Below are 20,650 nucleotides of genomic sequence, written 5' to 3'. Positions count from 1 at the left end.
GAAACACAGTAGACTCCAAGAGATCTTTTTCCTGCCCTCAAACCTTTAATTTCGAATTGCCCATTGTACTTATCGAGCTGGATAACCTGCACACATCTTAAATCCAACATGTCCAAGACAGAATTCTATTATCTTTCCTCCCCAAAGCCTCCCCTCTTCCTAACTTCCCTTGTATTTGAGGATACCACCATCCTCTCAGTCACCGAGACTCAAAATTTACATGCCATCCTCAACTCCTCACTCTCTTTCACTCCCGCATCTGTTTTAAAGTTCTGCTGCTTCTTCCTTCACAATATCCCATCTCATATGTGCCCCCTCCTCTGACATTGCCACCACCACAGAGTAGGCCCTCATGGCCACTGAAGGAGCCTAGTGGTTGGTGTCTTAGTTTCAAGTCCCTCCCCCACCTCCTCCAATCCATCTTCCGCCTGGCCATCAAATCGACCTTCCCTAAGCACAGGTCTAACAACGTCACAAACATACACGCTACTGAATAAATTCCAGTGGTTCCCTATTACCTCCAGGATCGAATAGGAAATCCTTTCTTTGACTTTTAAAGCCCTTCATAACCTGGTCCCTTCCTACCTTTCCAGGCTTCTTATACCCTACTCCCCTCCATGTACTCTTCGATCCTGTGACAACAGGCTCCTCGTTATTCCTTACACACAACATTCCAATCCTAAGCATTTTCCCTGGCTGTCCTCCATACCTAGAACTCTTACTCTCACTCACTCTCCCTCTCTCTCTCTCTCTCTCTCTCTCTCTCTCTCTCTCTCTCTCTCTCCCTCCCTTCATCTTCACCTCCTGGCTTCTTTGGATTCCTTCAAATTCTCATTTAAGGTCTCTCCTTCTACAAAATAGACCTTCCTAGTCCTCCTTAATCTTAGTACTTCCCATCTGAAATTACCCCAAATTTTTCCTGAATATATCTATTGGTATGTAGTAATGCTCATGTTGCCTCACCCATTAGACCGTGTGCTCCTTTAGAATAGGGACTGGTTTTTGCCCTTTTTTTGTATCCCCAGCACTTAGCATAACACCTCTGCATAAAGGAGGCACTTGATAAATGTTTGTTGACTGACTTATGACCTAGGGTCATTAAAGGAGGGGATTGGTTTAGGTGACCTCTAAAAGTCCTATGATCCAATGACCAACCGTCTACTAAAACTGTACTCTCAAAAATCAGGAATAACTTCCTCAATGTCATGTTCAATGGTCTTTTCTCAGTTCTCAATCACTGACATCTTTGTAGCATGTGATGCTATTGACTATCCTCCACTTTCTTGACTCTGTAACATTCAAGTTTTCTTCTTATTTCTACCTATTACTCCTAACTCTTCTTCCTTCTACCTTCCCTAACAAGGTTCAGTTCTTAACTCTCTGCACTTTCTCCTTCAGAGAATTTCTCTATTCCCACTACTTCAAATATCATCCATGTGTAAATGACTCCAATATCTTTAACCCCAACCTTTATCCTTCTCCCAAGTTCCAGTTTCACAATACATCTTCATCATCTTATTACATATTTCACTTAAATGTTTTGCCACCATCTCAAACTCAACATTGCCTAAAACCAAAGTTATCCGTCCAGCTCCCTCCAAAATTGCCTCCTGTAGTTCATGTCCCTGTTTTTGTCAAAAGTTCAATAAGCCAATCTCAAAACTTTGGGGTCATCTTTGTTTCCCCCTTCTCCTAATATCCAATCTGTCTTTAGCTCTTGTTCATTATTTTTTAATTCCTTCCTTCTCATTTCTATTATTAATACTGACACTGGTTCTCAATAATTTACCTGAAGTCTTGCCCTGTCTTCCCACCTGTTTCTGCGTCTAGTCTTTCTTTCCACCGACCCATCTTTCATTATGCAGTAAGATTAATCTTAAAACACTGCTTTCATCATATCTGAAGCATTCAGTGGCTCCCCAGTAGCTTGCAGGATAAAGTCAAAACATCATACACTCAAGGCCCTTCGTAATACGATGCCAATCAATCTCTTTAGACTTCTTTCCCATTACTCTTTTATGTAGCCAAGATGATTCCATGAACACGGCATAGATATTACCACTCATCCTAGAATTCTAATTTCCTTCTCTCTTCCTATTTGAACCCTAACCATCCTTTGGTTTTTAGGTTAATTTTATCTTACTATAGAATAAGAGGTTGAGCAGTAAGTCTGGCCTAAAACATTTTAAAAACACTAGAGACCTGCACACATTAGGCTGGACTTGAGGGTTTCCAATGTTAGAGCCAGAATTATGATAATGAAATTATCAGATTGATTCCATATCATTTTTATTGATTCTATTTACAGTTAATTGATTTTGTCCTCTAACTGCCTAAGTCATGGTTCTTTATCTCTGAACTTAATTCAGAAATTCAGCTGCCCTGTAATGAGTTAAGTTTAGAAATCCAGTTCTCTTGTTAATTGCTATTTTATTCTTGCCTAAAATCTGCTATCCTTGAGGAAGGAGGGTGGACACTAGGGAGTCTGGTCCTAGTATCTTTATACCACCAAGCTATCTTTTGAGGATATCTGGTTTGCTACCCAAGGAAATCTGGTCCACTATCTCTAACCTTACAAGTGAACACAAACAATGAACATTTCTTAGTCACAGGAGGGAAGGAGGGGGCTGTAGCTAGCCATTCATTCTCAATTTCCAACCAATCATATTGTCCCCCGCATCTCAGCTCTGTAACCAATCATATTGATTTTGTCATTCATGACGCTGAGCTCTTTTACTCAATTGTAACTTGTTCCCTGCCTATGAGGTCCTGTTCTTTGTTCTGCACTTTCCAAAACTACAAAAGGGAGCTGTCCCCCTCACTTGGGATCTTAGCTTGGCTGAGAAAGCTGAGATGTTATTTATTGGTAAATTCATGTTTTTTAATAAATTGATCATGCTTGGGACTTTGTGTCTCAATTTATCTTAATTTAACTGTTATAATAACCCATGGCATCTATTATGTGGCATGTGAAATATGTCCCCTTATAAGCACCCACAGGACCATCAGCAGCATTACCAGTAGCATTCTGATTTATAATTCTTAGCCCCAAGCAAAAGTTTCAAAAAGGAGCTATTTTACAGATGCACTCAGTTCAGTAAGAGAGTACTGCAACTTACTTGGAGTCAGGAAACCACCCCTGGGTTTGAGTGCCAATTCTGTCACTTTTTAGCTACACGGCTCTAAGCAAATCTCTTAACCTCTCTAAATTGTTAAGCTCTACAATGAGAAAGCTGTTCACAACATGACTAATATGGAAATATGTTTTACATGATTATACATATAAAACCTATATCAAATTCTCTTAGGGAGAGGGGAGAAGAAGGGGTAGGGAGAAAAATTTGGAACTCAAACTTTTTTTTAAATGAATGTTAAAAATTATCTTTACATATAATTGGAAAAAAATAAAATACTATTTAAAAAATAAAATAAAAGAGGAAGCTGACAATGATCTCTAAGTTCTTTTCCACCCAGACACTTGGATGATTCTGGTTCTAGCATTACATTATTATGCAGCCCTGAAGCCTTCTACCTTTCCCAGCACTGCTTTGAGCTGCATACACTGGGAGAGAAAAAAAAAGAGTAAGGTATATTTAATCACCTGAGAGCATTTTAAACATGTCTTTTAAAGTGAAATAATGTGTCCCATAGATTGAGGGTAAATTAAGACAGGAGATAAAATCACTAATTTGATGAGCTTATCTTTGCTTTATGACAATTCTTATATTTTTGCTTTAGTATGTTATTTAGCCCTTTGAGTATTTGTCTCATCTTTCTAATTAGATCTCAAATTCCTTGACAACAGGAGTTATGTCATACTTCTTTGTATCACCCACAGAAGTACCTTGCACATAGTAGATATTTGGTGTCTGTTTACTGATTTATTGAAGGGATAAGAAAAAGGACATTAATTATTAAGTTTCCAGAGGGTTGTTCCTTGATCTCATCCTGCACTCTTCAATCATATTCCTGCAGGCTATCCACCATGCCTAGAACTCTTTCTCTTCCTTCAAGGCTAATCTCAAGTGGTAATTCCTCCATGAAACCTTCTCTGGATTCTCAGCTGAACGTTACCTCTAGCTCCTCAAATTTTCTTGGGGCAGTTTTTCTGAATATCTCCTTTGCCCTTATCCCATTCTACTTTGTATCAAACTTATTTCTGTACATGCCATAGTCCCCCTATTCAACTGCAAGCTCCTTGAGGACAGAGACTTAGTATTGGTCTCTGAATCCCCAGTGCCTATTATAGTGCTATGCCCATAGAAGTCACTTGTAAATGCTTATTTAACCAATTTTTCTGACTTTACAACTCTGAGGGGAAAGGCTACATGAAGATGGAATTTTAAAGTAATTTGTTTTTAAAATCTCATAAGTGAACTGTTAAGCAAAGAACCTGATTCAGTCAGTCAACAAGTATTTATTAAGCATATACTGTGTGACAAGCACTGTTCTCAGTACAGAGGATAAAAAGAAAAGGGGAAAAAAAAACCACCTTAGCCCTAACATTCCTTTCTTTCCTATTCCTGTAAGTAAGGACTTCATGTTTCTAGGTCACATCAACATTTCTATTGTTGACAAACTTGAAACTCAGCCTCAATAAGTTATTTTGGCTCTGACTTCATGTTCCAGGTCTTAACCCTTTGGAAGTGAATTGTTTTTTTTTTGCCAAACGAGTAAAAGAGATACTTTTCAAGCCCTCTTATCAATTTGAAATCAATAGGAGTGTCATGAACCCCCAATGCTGAAATTTTTCTGCAACATTTTCCCTGGCTCTCTCCTTTGTCCCCATTATACCCTACCTTATACAATAGTTACGCTCACATATATTGGATTCTCCCTAATGAAAGGTAAACTCTTTAAGGGCAGGAATAATTGTTTTTTTTTTAAACATTTTCTTGATATCGCCTTTTAATTTTTTTATTTTTTATTTTTTGGGCAATTGGGGTTAAGTGACTTGCCCAGGGTCACACAGCTAGTAAGTGTCCAGTGTTTTGTCTGAGGCTGGATTTGAACTCAGGTCCTCCTGACTTCAGGGCCCATGCTCTATCCACTGCACCACCTAGCTGCCCCTTGGGGATAGTTTTTTTTTGTTTTGTTTTGTTTACTATTTTTACCTCCAGGGCCTTCACAGTGTCTTGCCTTTAATAAATGAATGAAAGGCTGCACAGAAAAATTCTATCAAGGACTCTCAAATGGTAACAAAACACCCAATAAATGTCACTGGAACCCAGAAATTTGATATCTCTGGATATAAAATACCAATATATAAATATCAAATAAGATAATGTTTTGTTTTTTAAAATCTTAAAACACTATATGTCTATTATTATCGTTATTATTATACATTGTTGTTGTTGTTGTGTTTGTCCTTTGTTCTTGAAGAGGACCTCGACATCAGGGAGATGATGACATGACTTATAATTGACTTTGATTTGAGTGAGGGAGGGCTATGCAAGGTCACCAGCCTCACTTTCTCCTCTAGAGTCATCTGGGTCCATTGGCCAGATATTCATCAGGATGACTGGAGAAGGCTCAGGATGCAATGGAAGACCCTGGCCCTTTTAAGCTAAGGTCTTTTCAGGTTCTCACTTTGAGTGAGGCAACACCCATTCAGTGAAAAGGCCTCATTAAGAGAATGACCAACACAACAACCAACTCTTTTGGCCAGCAACCCTGAGGGTTGCTCCTCCCAGTTTTGCCTCCCAGTTTGATTTATTTTTTCTTTTCTTTTTTGATTAAAGAGCCCATCCCTTGACTCATTTCTATTATATGTGAACCCTCCTTTAAGTGAGCATTTTTTGTCTACTTGTCATTGCAGTCCAAAATGCTATTAAATTATTCTCCAGCAACACATGCCATATTTTTTTTTTACCTCTATGGTTAAAGATACAACTGGCTGTCAAGTAACCTGTTAAAAATAGTTTTTCTATCCTCAGGGGAAAAAATAACAATTTTCCAAGACGCAGTGCAGTTTAATAAAAGAATGCTAGGTTGGGAGAAAAAATTTGAGTTCTAAACCCAGCTTTATAATTGCTTTGTCCTGTGACTTAGACAAGTCAGTTAACTTTTCTGTGACTCAATTTCCCTAATTCAAATGCTGAAATAGATTATGTTAGGTACTGGAGACACAAAGACAGAATGAAAGAATTTTTGCCGTCAAAAGGTTTACACTCTATGGGGGCACTCAATATCTCCACAAATGGTGTAGGAAGAAAGCAGGGACACAGAGGGGCATAGGGAAGGACTTCCCAGAGAAGCTAACATTTGGGATTCCAAGTGTGAGGAGGAAGCTTATTCCAGGCCTAGGGGAATGGTTTAATTAAAGCGGAAGGTAGAAAGCCCACTTCAGTGTCAGAAAACAGCCTTATAAAAACATAAAGTCCGTGCAAAAGCACAATTTAGGTCATGAAATGCAACATTCAGGTCACAGCAAGTCCCTCTCACAGTCACACTCATCTGAGATCCATCCTCCACACAACTGCCAAATTGCGGTCCCCAAAGCCTAGATTTGACCAAGTCATGGCCCTACTCAAGAAGCTTCTGCTGAAGGGTCCCTATTGCCCGCAAGGTAAAATACACACTCTTCTGTTTGACATTTAAAGCCCTTTACCATTTAGATCCAGTCTCTCAAATCACTCCCCCTCCCTAACTCTAACCTTAAACCAAATGGCCCCATTTGCTGTTCTCCAATATGACTGTTGCGCCCCCCAGCCTCCCTACCTCTCTTTACAAAGACTGTCTGTCCCCTCCATCTCTGGAATATTCTCCCTCCTCACCTCTGAGTCTCACAAGACTCAACTCAGGTAGAACCTCCTCCTCCAAAAGGCCCTTCCTGATCTCCCTATTTGTTATTTGGGGTTTCCCTGGCAAAGATACTGGAATGGTTTGCCATTTCCTTCTCCAGCTCATTTTGAAATGAGGAAACTGAGGCAAACAGGGTGAAGTGACCCGCTCGGGGTCACACTCCTAGTAAGTATCTGAGGCCAGATTTGAACTCTGATGAGTCTTCTTGACTTTGGGTTGACACTCTATCTACCATCCTATTTGTTGTAGCTCTCTGTAAATATAACTTTGTATTTGCTTTGTGCAAACTGTGTATTTATGTATCTGTGCATCCCCACCTAGAATACCAGCTCCCTGAGGGCAGGGGCTGTTTTATTTTGCCATTGTATCCTCAGTACCTAGCACAGTACCTTACTATAGTAAGTGCTTAATAAAGGCTCATTGAAGTGATATGAGTTGAGTATAGAGTGCATAAAGGAGATTAATGTCAAGTAAGTTTTGGAAGGCAGGCTGGAACCAGACTTTGGAGCCTTAAATGACAAGCAGAGTCATTTGTTTCATCCTAGAGGAAATAAGAAGACACAGGGGATTCCTGAGATAGGCAGTACCATGCATGGACCTGTGGCTTAGAAACATTATTTTAACAGCCCTGTGGAGGGTGGATTAGAAAGGGAAAGAGACTAGAAGAGGGGAGACCGATGAGGAAGCTATAGAATAGTGTAGGGGAGAGATGAGGGATGTGTGAGGAGAGAGCAGGGTCTGATGACAAAAGATGTTGAGGAAGCAGAATCAAGGAGGTTTGTCCATTGTTTGGATAAGGGGGAAGAGAGAGAGAGAAAGGATAATTGAGGATGGCTCTGAAGTTGCAAACCTCAGAAATAGACCCTCAACAGAAATAGGCAAATATGCAGAAGGGGTGATTTAAGGTCAAAGACAATAAGTTGTTTTCATTGCCATAGGTACATAGGCAGATCATTATCTTTCCATTTGATCCATTCTGTATGATTCTTATTCATGTCTTTCTATAAATCCTGCAAAAAGGATCTACCCAAGATATCTTATTTATCTACCTATAAGTTATCTTATTTTTACTGATATATTTTTGAAGATTCTTTGAAACTAATATTACATATATTTTACCTATCATTTTGTAATAACACATGTATAATAACCTATAACAGTAGCTATTGCATATAGACTATGAGTGCCCTCCAGCTCAAAATTAAACTATAAACACTGATATGTCGCACTTTATTTTGAAAAATAAAACCAGAAAAATTCCATCCATGTAATAAATGAAGACATTCTACAATCCTGGAAATTCAGCGTATAAAACTGGTCAGGATGAGGATGAGGGCAGCAATAAAACACCCATGAAAATGAAGACAGAGAATTTACAGCATTATTTTCAAGAAACCATTTATGGGAGTTTCTAATGTTATTAATATGGGTAACAAGGTCAATACACAAGATCAATAACATTTATTATCTGCTACTGTGTGCAAAGTACTAAGAAGGGCTTAGACAGCAGTTTTTAGGAGCTTGCGTTTCAGAGGAATAAGACAGGGGCAGCTAGGTGGCGCAGTGGATAGAGGTCGGGGCTTAGAGTCAGGAGGACTTGAGTTCAAATTCGACCTCAGACCCTTAACACTTATTAGCTGTGTGATCCTGGGCAAGTCACTTAACCCTGATTGCCTCACCCCCCCCCCCAAAAAAAAGCAGAACAAAATAAATATCACAGTCAATAATACACAATATTACAGGAAGCTATGTATTTCAGTGAAAAAAAATATCAGATGTGGAATCATAATCTGGGATCAGATCCTGGCTCTGCCACCCACTATCTGTGATCTCAAACAAGTTACTTCGCTTCTGTGGGTCTTAGTCCCTCATTTCAAAAAAAGAAAAAAAAAGATCCAGTTGAACTAGGGGACCTCTAAATCTGAGGTCCATTCCAGTCCTAAATCTATGACCCTCTGTGTAACAGGAGGACTGGCCACTGATGGCCTAAGTCTTAGAGCCTATGCAATATGCTCAGCCTAGTACCAACTCACAGGGAGGTTTGATGAACTTGCTTTTAGGGATACAAAATGGCCTGGTGACCCTGGACTTCAAAGCAAGCACCAGTATCCTCTGATATTTCCTGTCAGCTTACTGCAGGGTAATAAAAAGCCTTTTTAATTGTCTGCTGAGCAGGAACTGAGTGTGCATACAAAGGGTTAGAAAGGGCAATCTCTCACTCTCTCTTTCCTGATTTTCAAGTGAAAAGGAAGAATTGCTGTGGGCCTAGTGGGTAAAGGAAGGAGCAGATTGAGCCTTACCTCCCACCTAGAAACCAGGTATCCTCAAACACTTTGTACTTGTTTCTTTTTTCTCTTGTGTTTTTTTTTTCTTTCCTAATCTTTGGTGAATAAATATCCAGATAGACTAGACCACTTTACAAACTTGGAATCTTTGAAAACATCCATTGAAAGGTCATTGAAGGATCCATCAGAGGTCCAACCCACAGCAGCTGAGTCTAGTGAGGACTCTGGTAGAGACCTCAAAACAGTTGAGCAACTTGTTTAACCCAGTGAGGAGGAGTCCAGCCTAGCAAGGGAGTGATTAATCCATCCGCTATGCCACACCCAAATGGTGGGAATTCCTTCTAAAGAGAAAAGGACTAAATCAGGAACTACTTCCCAGACTTGGGGAGAGGGAAGGGTTATGTTTTAAAGCATCAGCTTTAAATTTGAATACACTCTCCCCTATGACTAAATGGGTATACAGAGAAAACCTCCAGGGTTTTGGGATTTTTTTGGGAGGGAGGGAAGGGAAATGTGTTTTTGCACTAAGGTCCTTTTTACCTTCTCAGTACATATCCCTTTGTAAAAACTAATTGATATTAATTGGTTAAGTGATATTAGGGAGATAACACCTAGTTAAGTGATGTTGGGGAACACATCAGATGGGCCCTGTGAAGGATAGTTTTAGATACCCTTATCCCCTCAAGGTTATTCCTAGAACCCTGATGGGAGAAGTAGTCAGTCACCCTTTGAGAACCAAACATGCCAGTGCCAGTTGGAAAGCCGGAAATTTTAGAAGCTTTAAAGACATTCAAGTATTCAAATGGACCTATGATCTCCTTGATTCAGGAATTTTCTCTAAAATAGAGACTGCAACCCAGTCGTGTCTGTGCAGATCCTATATAACTCTCATTCATATTCTCCCAAAAGTTCACCATTTGGCATCTACCCAAAGTGCTTTCTTCCAAGGATACCAGTGGAAGTCTCTGTCTATCTGTCAACCTTTGCCCTTGCCATGTGACCAATCAATCTGCCTTTCCTGTTAAATAACCCCTGAATGACATGCTTTACTCCTGTTCTTCTTTAGAGTTCTTCATTGCTTCTATATGTCAGTCTCCTCACATCTACCATCCTTCTTTTCCACTGCCTTGGGTGTGCTCACATTTTCACTTCTTCAGAAACAATGGCATTCCAGGTCTCACTCACATATAGCAGCACTGGTAAAATATTTGTATAAAAAAGAGGGAGCATGGGAAGCTTAGAGTCAGTAAGAGAACTTTGCAATTTCCCAAAAGTAATCCCAACTTTCTCCCCTTTTCAACCCTGGGCCCAATATGTCCATCTGGTACTGTCTCTCCTGTACTGATGGATAAGCTCTGGTCATTGAAACGTATGTTGAAATCTGGGCAATAGACATTCTTCATCAACTTGGTCTTTTCTGTAGATAGTCCAAATTCCTTTGAGTGATCACAGAACTCTTCTAGGAAGCTTTAAAATGTCTCAGGGCTCGATTCAGGCAACAAAATGCCATCCACTAAAGGGGCATCTGAAGGGTCTTACCATCCATAGGGAACTCCTCCTCAACCTTGGCTCTCTACTGGATCTCTTCCATCATGGTGGTGAATAATTTTGGGAAGCACACATTTTCCCTCTCTTATGCTTCTCCTAATATTATCATCAGAAGGTCATTAAGCAGAGTTATTTCTGTTTTTACATCCTTCAAGAAATCTTTAACAATCTGGATGTAAGAGAGACATTTTGTTGCAAAAGATTCTGTAAGGTGGTATTGTTTTAATGAGTCAAATGTTTTTTTCATAATTAATGAACAATAAGCCCAATGATATTTTATTCTCTAAGTCTTTTGGTCTATTGTCAGCTGATAAAGATGTGGGCTATTATTCAATATTCCTTGTGAAAGTTTTCAATCTCTATTAATACACTCACTAAAGACAACCTCAATTCATGTATAGATGACCTTCACAAAGATTTTGCATAGATGAGAAAGTAGGCATACAGGGTGGTAGTTATTGATCTCTTGGTCTGCTTTTTTTTTTTTAGTATTAATAAAGTTTGAGATTATCTCCATGTTTTTGATATCTTTCTGTCCTTTGGATACTTTATATCTAAATGCCCTCATTCCTCGATGCCTTCACAATTTTATGGTTGATCTTTCTACATGCTTGGTCCAACCCAGCTGCTTTTCCTGCCTTTGTTCTCATTAGTGACATTTCTACCTCCTCTACAATACCTTGGGAACTGTGATATTTGGATCCCAGTGTGGTGGTTCCACTACCCTTGATTAATAAAGGTTTGTTGAAATGTTTTGTTTTGTTCTGTTTTTCAAATCATTTCCATTTGTCTTTTAGTTCTAATCCTCTTTCCACTTTCATCTATGAGTGCCCTTGACTTTGCTTAGTTGGATATCTTGCCAGGCTCTCTTTAGACTGATTTTACCTTGTCCTGCCTCCCTCTGCTTTGTTGCTTATGATTGTCCATCAATCTTTCTAAGATTTTAAAAAGGAGTTTATTTTCTATCTTGGTATTGTCTTTGGAAGCCATCTTTTTTTTTCCCATTTGGCAAACAAAACAAATGTTTTCTAAGTTACTTGCTGGGCCCATTTGGTCTCCTTGTTGTGGCAATGAATTTACATTGGTTTAACTTTTGGATAGAATTATTATAGTCGGTTCCAATTTTATTTCTGTTGTCCATTTATTTTCAATAGCTTACTTAAATAAGTCTGTTAAGTTTTTTATTGTATGCCATATCTTTTTCTAATTATTATTCTTTCTTTTTATTATAAATTCTGATCTCTGCTTTGACAGCTGACTTCAGTTAAACTCCGATGTTAATAATAAAACCTTTTCTATCTGTTAAAATGGAGTCTCATTCTTTATGGTATTATTTACTGCTCTCCATGGCCAGCAACTACTAATTCTTTTGAAGAAAGTATCCATGATATAGAGGCATTTTTGTTGTTCAGTTGTTTTCAGTTGTGTCCGATTCTTTGGGACCTGATTTGAGGTTTTCTTGGCAGAGATACAACAGTTTGCTATTTCCTTCTCCAGCTCAATTTTACAGTTGAGGAAAATAAGAGGAACAGGGTTAACTGACTTGCCCAGAGTCACACAGTTAGTGTTTGAGGCCAGATTTGAACTAATGAAGATAAGTCTTTCTGACTTCAGGCCCTACATTCTACTGCCCAATAGAGGCATTAAGTCTGAGCCATGTTCCCATATATTTCCCCCCATCTTCACCTTTCTCCACCCTTGTAAAGAAGTCAGCAAGTATCAGAGCGTATGATGATTTGATTTAGGAAGTCTCAAGTTCTTCTGAGAATTTCTCTACCACTTATTCCTGAGCAGCTAATGTTGGTATATAAGAAGCCATTATTTTTGTGGTGAACTGTTTCTAAGTCCTTATCATTCGTACTCAGATATGTCATAACCAAATATCCCACACAACAAAATCTTTTAGATATATCATATCATTATCACATTATCAGATCACAAACCTTTTTCCCCAACATTTTTCTTTGTCCTCCAAAGCAACTTTCTTCTCCTGGTTTCATTTATAGGAAGAATATCAAGATTGCTATGATTCAGTAACTTTAGCAATAGGTGCCCTTATTGGTTATTGGACAAGAATCTCACACTTATGACCCTGGGCAGGTCACTTAACCCCAACTGCCTTACCAAAAGGCGAAAAAAGAAAGAAAGAAAGAAAGAAAGAAAGAAAGAAAGAAAGAAAGAATCTCACACTTAAAGTATAAACAATTAAACTGAAGTTTTGCTGACAGTCTAAAAAAAGTACGTGCCTTGGAGAGCTCTGCCCCTTTCACTGCAGAAGCATAAGAGGGCCAGTACAAAACTTAAAGTCATTTAAAGTTTTTCATTTGTTTCATGGGTTGTTGTGGCCAAAAAAAAAAAAAAATCATTAAGTGGCCAACCTAACAGAAATCGCATTGGTTATTCACTGGGACCATACTGTAAGCCTTTTCAAAATGGTAGAAGCTATCAGAGCTTGAGCTCCAAACCTAGGACTCTGTGGAGGGTAAACCTTAAAGCTCTATACAAACATTAGCTATTATTACTGTTGTTGTTGCTGTTGTTATCCTATTACTATAAACTCCCAGAAGTCAGGAATTATATCTTTTTCTATCTTGGTCTTCATACCTCTCTAGACTTGTTTCTCATCTGTAACATGAGGGAATTGGACTAAATAAACCCTAAAGTCTATCCAGTTCAAATTTGTGATGCTAATTACATTAGGGTTACAAAACTAAGTCCACAATGAAATTCAAATGGGGGAAATGTCTAAAGTATCACTTCTTAGTCTTTTAATTAATGTCACGGACCACTTTGCTCATTGGGTGAAGATGATGGATCCCTTCTCAAAATGTTTCTAAATGTATAAAATACATGGGATTACAAAGGAAATCAATTATATTGAAATACAGTTATCAAATACTTCATTTTTAAAATTCATAGATCCCAGGTTGTCAAAAAGCATTTGAGCTGAGCTTTAAATGATTCTAAATTAAGTGGAAATGAAACTAATTAGTGGAAGCCCTTGAGGGTAGCTCTGTTTTCACAGATGTAGTTTTCTTAGTCTTTATCCCCAGCACCTAGCACAATATTTTACACATAATAGCTTAATAAACGTTCCTAAATTGAAAAAGTTCATTTTAAGAGGTAAGAATGCAGGGGCAGAATTGAGTGAAGGGGGCAGATATGGCAAGATGGGAATAGAGAGAGGGAGGCAAAGAGGGAAAAGGAATGGAAGCTAGAAGACTGAGGTGGAGGAGTGGGAAGGAAGGGAAGGAGGTTGAAGGCAGGAGTGGAAAGAGAGAAGGAAAATGAGGAGGAGGGTAGGAAGGGAGGAGTGGAGATAGAGGGGGTAAGATGAGAAAGGAGAGGAGAGAGGGAAGGAGACTGAGGGAGAAAGGTGGGAAGGTAGGGGTGGAGACAGGGTGGGCGCGATGTGAAGGGACAGGAGGTAACCGAGGGGGCAGGATGGGAACTGGGGGGATGGGAGGAAAGGAAGCTGAAGGTGGGAAGTGGGAAAGGAGGGAGGGAGACAGAGGGCAGGATGGAACTGGTAGGGAGACAAGGAAGCTGGGAGGGTGAGTGGGGGTAGGGATGGGATTACAGAAGAGAAGGGGAAAGGAAAGCAGACCAAGTGGAGGGGAAGCCTAGGTGAGTAGAGGGAAGAGGACTACACAAAAGAGACATACGTCCTTCCTTACTTTCAGGGGCACAGCTCTGGCCTGGCCGGCGAGATCCGAGGGCAGCCCCAGGGGCCCGGCCGGCCACACCTCCTGCTCTCAGACCGCTGCCCCAACCCCTGGTTCCACGGCTCGCTCCCCGGCTTCGTACCACGCGCACCGTCCTCCCCCCACCCCGAAAATGGTGCCTTCTCGCTTCCAGAGCTCGGGCCTCAGACGCCTGCCCGCCCCACCCCCCTCCCTCCCGGACCAGCCGTCGCACCCCGCCGAGGCCGCCGCGTGCTGGGGCTGGTAGGTCTCCTGGCTTTGCTGGAAAGCCAGAGCCGGCTCAAGCCTCACTCCTGGAGCCTGGAGAAGTGCCTTGATTGTGATTCAGGGTGTGTGTGTATGTTAGAGAGGCTTTGTGGTGCATTGGATTAAAGGCTAGACTAGGAGTCGGGAAGGTGGAGGATCCAAGACACTAACAATATAGCCCTGGGCAAATCTCTTCATTACCTTGACCGGCCTCAGTCTCCTCGCCTGTAAACGGGGATAATAATATCCGCGGTACCCACCTCACCGGATTATTGTGGAGGCTCAAATGAGATCATGTACTGGAAGCTCTATAAATGTCAGTTAAAATTCTTATGTTTGGCTCTGGCCGCTGCAGATTCCTTTCTACCACCCAGTTTAGCACAGATTGGACGATTGCCGTTTCTTCCAGAGACAAGCAATGTTGGGTAAAGGGACTGGATTTGGAGTCAGAGGCCCTGGGTCAAAATCTTTGCTTTCCACTTACTACCTGTATGACCTGGCAGCCTTGGCCTAATCATCCACTCATTCTCCCTCACTCCAAAGATCCACTCAGAGACCTGATCTTGTCATTTCTACACAAATTATCCCAGTCCTCTTCTCTCTACCCACGTGGCTTCTACCTTTGTTCAGACCCTCATCACTTCTCACCCCTACTATTGCAACAACATTGGTCTCCTGACCTTAAGTTTCTACCTTAATCTAACACAGTGCTAAAGTGATTTTTCTAAAACTGATCTAATCCCACTCAATAAACTCGAGTGGCAGTCTAATAATGCCTTTCAAACCAAATATAAACAAACTCCTCCATTTCACTTTCTTCACAACCTAACCCAAACCTACCTTTCCAACCTTGTAATTTAGTTCCCTTGTGGCACTCTAAGGTCCAGCCAGAATGACCTTGTTACTGTTCCTTTTTTCCAAACCCTCCCCCTCATTAAGAAGGCAAGCAATACTGTACCCATTATACATGTGACTTACTATTGAGACATAATTATTAATAACCAATTATTAACATGGGGGACGTAAATCAGGGTTTTTCCCCCCTATTTCCTCGTTTGAATGACTAAGTCAAAGTAGCCTCTGAAACACTGGACTCATGATGAGATTGGGTTCAGTTTTGGGTGGGATCCCACCCAGCTGGGAAAGTTTAGTTCAGATTAAAGGAAGAATTCTAGGTGAATTCTGGCTCATTGTTCAATTTATGTAAGTGGTTTGGTGAAGGATAGATCCTTTTGCATAAATTGATGGAGGCAGAACGATCTGGTTGGAAGTGAGTCTCTTTGTCCAAGAGTGGCATAATCAAAGTCAAGTCCTCAGCCCTTCTCATTATAATAATCATTCTCATTAATTGCTAACCAATCAGAGTCGATTTCTGCCTTCCCAAACACCTGTTTTTCCAAGGGTATTTAAACTCTGGAGGGAAGGTTTGTCTTTGGTTTCCTAGAGTGCCACAGATCTCATTTTATTAATTATTTGCTAGCCATAATTAATGAATTGATTATTAGTTACCCAGAAATTGTTTCCCAGACTTTTCATTCATCACACTATTCTTTACACAGGACAGTCATCTCCAGTTTCTTTCCCCATGCCTGGAATGCACTCACTCCTTATTTATGAATCCTTTGTTTTCTTCAAAACTCCTTCTCCATAAAGCCTTTTTTGAGCCTGGTCTCCTTGTTAGTGCCCCCCTCTCTTATCTCCTTGTATTTATTTTACATATATTTTGTATTGGGGTGATCTGTCACTCAGTCATAGTACCAGGAACGGTAATGGACAGTGGGAAATTCAAAGGCAAAAGTGAAAAACAGCCCCTTTCTCAAGGAACTTGGATACAGTCCAGCAGTAGGAGTGGAGGGGCAACATGTGCATATATAAGTACAGGGTGCCATATGAGTACAGGTACTGTCCCCAAATAGACTATAAATTCAAACAGGGACTGTTTGACTGTGCCTGCTTATGGTGACTAAAGTCCTTTACAGTTTTAAATCTTATGACCATTAATATTAAGTACTAAAGGCAGGTTATACTACATTTAAGAACCACTTGATTTTTCTCACACAGAGCCCTTTCCTTTGCCAAGTTATCTTTCCAAACAGGCATGTTCAACTACTTGGGAACCAAGGTCACAATAGTTCATGACTCAGCATTTCAGTACCAAGAGCTGTTCTTATAAACAGAACCCTGTCCTGTTTCTTTCCAGTGCCCTGAGGACAAGAGGGACATATGTACCAGATGAAATTCATTGGATCCTAATCCAAGGTGAGAATTTTTAATAAGGTTTTACTATGTAAAGGCTAAAAATAGGGGCTGTGGTCCTGTGATTTCTTTGATACGGGGAACTCCAGGATGAGGAAATCTCTCTACTAATGTGGGTTGGCACATTCTCTGCAACTTACAGTCTTAGAGAGGTGCCAGGATCACTGAGAGGTTAAGAGACTTGTCTAGGGTCACACAGCCAGTCTGTGTCAGAGGGAAGACTTGAACTCAGGTTTTCCAGGTTTTAAGGTCAAATCTCTACTACCCTACATCTGCCTTATTAATGTGGATAATGAAAATAAAATAAAGGTCTAGAATGTGGCAGGATGTCAAAAACAACCACCAATCAACAATGGAAATGCAGGTACAGTAACACCTAAAAGATATGTACAAAAGATCACACCTTAGCAGAGATGTCAAACTTACCTCAACAGCAGAACTCTGTAATATGGCCTGAACCAGATTAAAATGCAATTGAGAAATGTTTAACAAAATCAATAAAAATACAGCATTACATAGATCATGTTAAATTTATGGTTTTCCAAGTACTTTTAGACATATGATAAAACCTCCTTCACCAACATGTGGCAGCAGGAATCTGTTTCTATTTGAATTTGACACTACTGCCTTAGAATAATTGTGATTCCAGAGGTTATCTACTTCCCCCACCAAAAAAAAAAAAATTTCCTAAGTGTAATATCTGAAGATGTAATTGGAGAAAATTTCCTACTTTGGACAAGAAGAAGCCACTGGAAAGGATGCAGAGGACTGCACCTTTCCTCCCATAGAGAAATCAAAAAATTCATGTCTTCCAAAACACCATTAAACTACAAAAACAAGGAAAGAATTCTTTAAGCATTTAAAAGGAAGAAAGAAATTACTTATCTAAGAGCGCTGGTCAGAATATTTTCAGGAGAGTCAGCAGAACTGGAACCAAGATCTACCAACTCCCTGGAGATGTCTAGGCAGCAGCACAGAGCAAAAAGGAAGCTGGGTTTGGAGTCAGGTTTGAATCCTAACTTAGTCCCCAGAATTCTTGGATCTTTTTGTCTCTGTGTGACTGAGTAGCAACCAGCAGCCAGCGACAATGTAGCAAACTGAATGAAACTTAACAGGCCGGACAACTCTCCCAAGGACGTTGTTAGCACATAGTGTTTTCCTCCCCCTTCTGGTACAGTAAAGTCTAGTTGGGGAACACTAGTTTGCACCAAAAATAAAACTGTTTTATCTTGGATAAAGTTGGGATACAAACTATTTCACCACAGTCACAGCCTAGAAATACCATCATTCATGCACATCAGGATAAGCCTTGGGACATCCTGTGATCTTCACTTCTCTAGGGAAGGTCTTGGGTAATTGATTACAGAAGTCACACTCAAGGCCAGAGGTGGTGAGGATTGGAGAAGTGGGAATGGGGGAGGTAGGGGAGGCGGGGTAGGCAGGGGCAGAATTCAGGAGGCCTGAGGGAGGCCAGGAGAGTTCAGCAAGAGGAGGACAAGGCTGGTGGCTATGAGGAAAGAAAAGATTACTCTGCAGCCTAAGCTAGGGGAATGGGGAAACTTCACTCATTGGGTCTGATTGGGGGCAGAAGCGCAGCATGGCAGGACAAGTCTATTCAGCTGGCCAAGGAGAAGCAAGGATGAGTTCAGTAGGCCAGGGTGAGGTAGGCAATGAGCGCCTAGCAGGCCCAGGGAATATGGTTAAAGGCAGGCATTCAATTTCCAGGCAAGGGGGTCAATTGGTGGTTTGAAGTAATTTGAAGCAATCCATGTTCTTGCCCCTAAAGAAAAAAAAACACCTAAAAAGATGACAGAGAAGAATTAGCTAAAAAACCAAACCAACAAACATACAAACAGAAATCAGCTGAGACAGAAACGGAATAAAGCAAAGTGCTGATGCAATTTTGGAAAAAAAGTGCTATAGAGCAAATGAAACAGCTGAAGTATTCAGAGTAACACTGATGGAAAAAGGGAGATATGCTCAAATGAATAAATGAAACATTTAAAGAAATAAAGCAGGAATTAACATTGATAAGAAAAATCACAAAAACCAAAGAAAAGATGAGCTTGTAAAAATGTTTTTTATTTTATCTCAGAAGAAGCCAGAGAAGCAAAAATGAAGAAAATGATGATATGGGGAATGTTCTAGAAAACCTAAAATCACTAGTAGACTCAAAGTTACTACCACAGAAAACAGAATTGCAAGCAATGCAGGCCAACTAGATAAACAATTTTAGAAAATGATACCACAGTCTCAGGATTACTGACATCCCAGAATCCCTAGAAAACCAAAGGGACCTAAGCAATATATTCCAGCAAGTAGTCAAAGACAGTTTCACAAAATTGTCTAAAACAAGCAACAAGTAGAAAAAATTCACAGGGCAATTATTTGATCATAGACAAAGAAAGATAATAATAATAATAATAATAGTTAACATGTGTATAGCACCTCCTGTGTGCCAGGCACTGTGCTTTACTATGTGCTAAGCGCTTTACAAGTATTATCACATTTGATCCTCACAACAACCCTGGGAGGTAGATGCTATTATTATCTCCATTTTACAGATGAGAAAACTGAGGCAAACAGAAATCTAAGTGACTCATCCAGGGGCACACAACTAGTAAGTGTCTGAAATTTGAACTCAGGTCTTTCTGACTCCAGGCCCAGCATTATCACTGGGCAACCCAGATGATCTTTCAAAGTTTTCTCTTTATAATATCATTCCAGTCCCTCATTTTTATAGGTAGAGAAATTGACTTGCCCAAGGTCACACTTAGTAAACGGCAGATGTAACATTTGAACCCAAGGCCTATGACTCCAAATCCAGCATCTTTTCCACGTACATGCTGTATCCCTGAAATCACAGTGCTACCCAAGATTCATCACACAATATTGTCAACTCCAAACACAACTGTAAAACTGGCTAGGAAAGGCCCCACCAAATCAGTGGCTGGATGTTTTCCCTGCATTTTTCAGGATTTTTGGCACCAAAGAGACAGAAATATGGAGCTAAATACTCCAGCAGAGACAACTCTTAAGGGCAACTGTCAAGAGATCACACTCGTTGCTTTCCCTCCTAGGATTTTTTAGAAAAAACTCAGTGTTTTGTGGTATTTGCTTTGGACACATTCTTCTGGCATCTCCTCATCCTCTCTGACTTAGTGCTTGGGCAAGACTGTGATACCAGGAGAAAATTCAGGCATCTGACCACATAGGCAGTCCCAGAGGGAATATGGGTCCAGCCCTTAGCTCCTGACTTTGTCAGCCACACTTCTGAGGAGACAGAGAGGAGGAAGTTGACCATGTGAGGACAGTACCAGGTGACCATGCTAGGGTTTCCTCAGGCCAGCCTGCTAAAGAATTAAACAGCCTGCCAGGACAGCAAGCCAAGCCGAGGATTCACCTGGCAGCTGGTTAGGAGTTGAATTCAGTTTCAAAGTCAAGGGAGAGGGAAAGAGAAAATTGCCTTGCCACACCCCAGCTGACCCTCTCTTGTTGCCCTTGTAGAAACTGAGAATATTTTGGAAAAATAACATCTGCCCTATTGTGAGAATATTTGGGGGGGGATTTAAAAATCAGGAGCTTCCACAGGGTGAGTGGCTCATTGATGCCCTCATGCTTTACTTCTGTGTTCACTGTATTAAATCTAATTTTAGCCCACATTAAATGAAATGAGTGAATATTTTCAGAGGCTACACTGAGGAAGAAAGAGGAAATTGAGATTGTGACACATAAACTGAGGGAAACTTGTGAATTAAAATGTGTGTGTGTGTGTGTGTGTGTGTGTGTGTGTGTGTGTGTGTGTGT

At 40.3% G+C, this 20,650-nt stretch overlaps 1 long non-coding RNA gene across 1 annotated transcript in view; it reads left to right on the top strand.

Moving 5' to 3' along the window:
- Positions 1 to 14,223: 14,223 nt before the first annotated feature.
- The window catches only part of LOC114033086, a 9,475-nt gene continuing 3,048 nt past the window's right edge, over positions 14,224 to 20,650 (top strand). The window contains exons 1-2 of the long non-coding RNA XR_003567919.1: positions 14,224 to 14,264; positions 16,788 to 16,846. This is a non-coding gene — a long non-coding RNA (uncharacterized LOC114033086). The remainder of the gene's footprint in view (positions 14,265 to 16,787; positions 16,847 to 20,650) is intronic.

This window comes from Vombatus ursinus, unplaced genomic scaffold (genome assembly GCF_900497805.2).
Source record: "Vombatus ursinus unplaced genomic scaffold, bare-nosed wombat genome assembly UNPS02000580.1, whole genome shotgun sequence".
NCBI lineage: Eukaryota > Metazoa > Chordata > Mammalia > Diprotodontia > Vombatidae > Vombatus > Vombatus ursinus.
Note: the sequence above shows the minus strand (reverse complement) of the source record. Positions and strands in the feature narration are given on the sequence as shown.